Below are 3,399 nucleotides of genomic sequence, written 5' to 3'. Positions count from 1 at the left end.
AAACGTAGCCAAGGTACTCACACCGACTGTTGGGATCCACACCGTCCCCCCCAGCCTGTCCTCAGGTAGTTAACATTCACCAAAATATTGATGGCAGTTACCTTTCCTGCCAGCTCTTATCTGAGTGGGCTTGAGTAGGGCTTTGGCAGAGCCTGAAAGGAGGTATTGTTACCTTGCAAAAAAAAAAAAAAGAAAAAAAAAAAAGAAAAAAAAAGTCAAAGAAAACTCGAAGTTGAGAAACAAAGGAGGATTTTGGGATCAGCCCTGGCTGGGACAGCACTGCTCTGCCAGCCCTGGGATGGGACTGTCCTCCTACCACCAGCCCCAGGGCCTGGCAGTGGGGAATGTTTGCTCTTTAGAAAACCTGCTGGGTTTGGGCTTTTTCAATCTATTAGTGAGGCTTCTGAGCATCCCTTTTGTGTCTGAACTCAAACCAAACCCGATACAGGTATGGATGTGTGTCTCCTCCCTCATCAGTGTCCTGTGTCCCCCTTTGGAATTCCTGCTCCACTTTCAGCCAAATTTGACAAAGAGGATGTTGAAGAAATAATTTTAATTTTTTTTTTTTGGTAATTTGTAGAGATACAATTAAACACTGCTAAGAAAAAGAACAGCAGTGAGCACTTGTCTGTACTAGACCCCAGGGAATCCACAGGCACTGAGGACTAGTCATAGGAGGGCAGGATCCTGTTTCCTGCTGCACATTCAGCTCCTCATGGGCTTTTTATTTAGTCCTTTGCTTATCTGTCACCTTATCATTTGTCCTTAGTTGGCTCAAAGACTGTCCAGAATCAGATCCTTCATCATTTGGGGTCAAATGGTCCAGGTTTGGTGGCCAGGCCAAATCATTTCCATGAGGTTTCTTTTTCTGAGGCAGCTTGAACAACAGTCCCTGAAGAGGTGACAAATCTCCAAAATTACCCGAAACTGCACAGAAACACCCACATTTTTTTTCTGTATTACTGGGGCAGGAGGGATATTTTGGGATAGGGAGGAAAAAAAAGAAAAAGAAATCTCCCGAGGAGGAGAATCAAATCCAGTCTTACTGGTCTGGCAGCATTTGTGGAAGAAAAAGCCAGGAGGACAACGAGGTGACTGTGGAGCGTGTCCCTGGGTGAGAGGAGACCTCCCTGTCTGGGTAAGGCTCTTCAGGCAAATATCAGGTGTTTTGGGGCTGTTTTAGGGGAATCTGGTGCGTTGGGCTAATGAAGCTGGTGCTGCCACCCTCCACCAGGGCTGTCCCGGGGGAGTCAGTGCTGGCTGAGTCCCTGCAGTGCTCAGGATTGACCTGGGGGTTTGACCCTGCAGGGTGCTGAGTGCTTTTGGCTGGCTCTGAGCTGGGGGTGTCACTGCTGGGGGGGTTTCCTTTTGCTCCCTGGGGAGGGTTTTTAGCAGAGCCTGAGGGGTTTTCGCTTCAGCTGAGGAAATGAGGCTGGTGCTCCCACCAGATGCCACTTCTCCAATCAAGCAGTTTCCCGTCAGCCCCTGATGGTGATTAATTTTCAGCATCTTGTGCCTGCCCGGCCCGATCTGAGGCCGCTGACTCAGAAAACAGGAAAGGTCAGGTTGACTAACACCGAACCCAGTGCTGGCATCACGTCCAAAGCAAACAGCCCTGTGGGATGCAGGGACACCCCGGAGGATTCCCGTGTGAGGAGAGGGCAGGTGGGTGTCTGTGCTCACCCCTCAGGGCTGGCTGGGAGGGGGAAGGTGTGCTGACCCTCCTGGCTTACAAAACCAGCAGCGTTGTTGGGGATGAGGACTGGGTGATGGAGGGATGTGGGGGTGGGATAAGGATTGGGTGACAGGGGGTAGGTTTCAGCTGTATCCTGGGCCATTTTTGTGCACTGCCTACTCCACTGAGGTCCCAGCTGTGGTGACCTTGGGGCTCTGAGTTTCAATAAGCCACTGACAGTTCCCTGAGGTCAAATCAGGTGGTTCCCTGTGGTCTCCAGCTCATCAAACACAACCCCAGCTATTTATCTGACCCATCTACAAGACAGTGCACTGATAGAATACCCTGTACATGAGACAAGGGGCTTGGTTTGCACTAAATTTTAAAAAAAAACCTGTTTTGTTGTGGAATTTCTGGACATGAAATAGTCACGGTCATCCATCACTTTAATGCCTTTGCAAGATACACAGAGCTGATAATCTGTGATAAAGAAATCTCCAAGCTATGGCACATCCTCCTTTTCTTTGCTTGTGCTGGGAGAGCTGCACCAGTTGAGCAGCCTTGGTCTGGCTGTGTCCATGTGGGGGGACAGGTCTGTGTTACAGCAGTGTAGGAATAGGAAATGGGTATTTTCTTATGATTTAAGAGAGGTAGAGATACCAAACTGAACCCTAAGTGGTTTTTTTTCTCCATCCAACTGCTAATGCAGTACCCTAGAAAGGATCACAGAATTGCAGAGCCACGGTTGAGCCACCTGCTGCAGGAACAAAATACATCCACGTTCCTCAGCTTGGCAACTTGGCTTTGGCCTGGTGAATAAGGAAGTTGCAGCGTTTAGAGGTGGAAAGAGATCCTCCATTTCCACAGGAATGCCGGTGAGTCCCTCCCACCACCTTCAGATTGTATTTCTAAATGATCTGGGACATCAGAGCAAATCAGGAGGTGATTAGGCAGAATCAGGAGGTGATTAGGCAGAATCAGGAGGTGATTAGCCAGCCTACTTGGCTGCAATCACACCTTTCAGCACTAGTTACCCACTCCTTGAGGGTGATGACATTGAGCGTCTGCGGCGGGGGCTGCCCAAGGTTTGGTGCCCTTGGCCAGGACGAGGGTTGTTCATCCAGCCATGGGAAATGAGGGCTCCTTTGGGAAGGGACTGAGGAACAGGATGGGCAGTTCCAGATTGAAGGTGTGGATCTGATCTCCCCGACCTGGCTGTGCAGGTTGGATGTCACGGCGGGGGCTTTGCGGTGCAAGGGAAGTGCCAGGACCTAAGGAGGACATCAAGGAAGGCTGGAGAGGGACATTTTGCAAAGGCAAGCAGGGATAGGATAATGGGAATGGTTTTGAGCTGAAGGAGGGCAGATTTAGATTGAATACTGGGAAGAAATCCTTCCCTGTGAGGGTGGGCAGGCCCTGGCACAGGTTGGGCAGAGAAGCTGTGGCTGCCTCTGGATCCCTGCAAGTGTCCAAGGCCAGGCTGGAGCAACCTGGGCTAGTGGAAGGTGTCCCTGCCCAAGGCAAGGGGTTTTAACTGGATGAACTTTAAGGTCCTTTCCATCCCAAACCAGTCTGGGATTCTACAAAAGATGGAGCAGAAGCAGAACTGTCTGTGGAGGGGTTGGGTTCAGGTTTGGGGCTGGTGGAGCCGTTGGCATCAGCAGAAACTGATCCTCTGGTGCTTTTCTGAGGAACACTGAAGGGTTTGCTGGCTTGGTCTGCCT

This window comes from Empidonax traillii, unplaced genomic scaffold, assembly GCF_003031625.1.
Source record: "Empidonax traillii isolate 1590-97213 ecotype Southwest subspecies unplaced genomic scaffold, ASM303162v1 scaffold1037:size355049, whole genome shotgun sequence".
NCBI lineage: Eukaryota > Metazoa > Chordata > Aves > Passeriformes > Tyrannidae > Empidonax > Empidonax traillii.
This window is presented reverse-complemented; position numbering follows the sequence as displayed.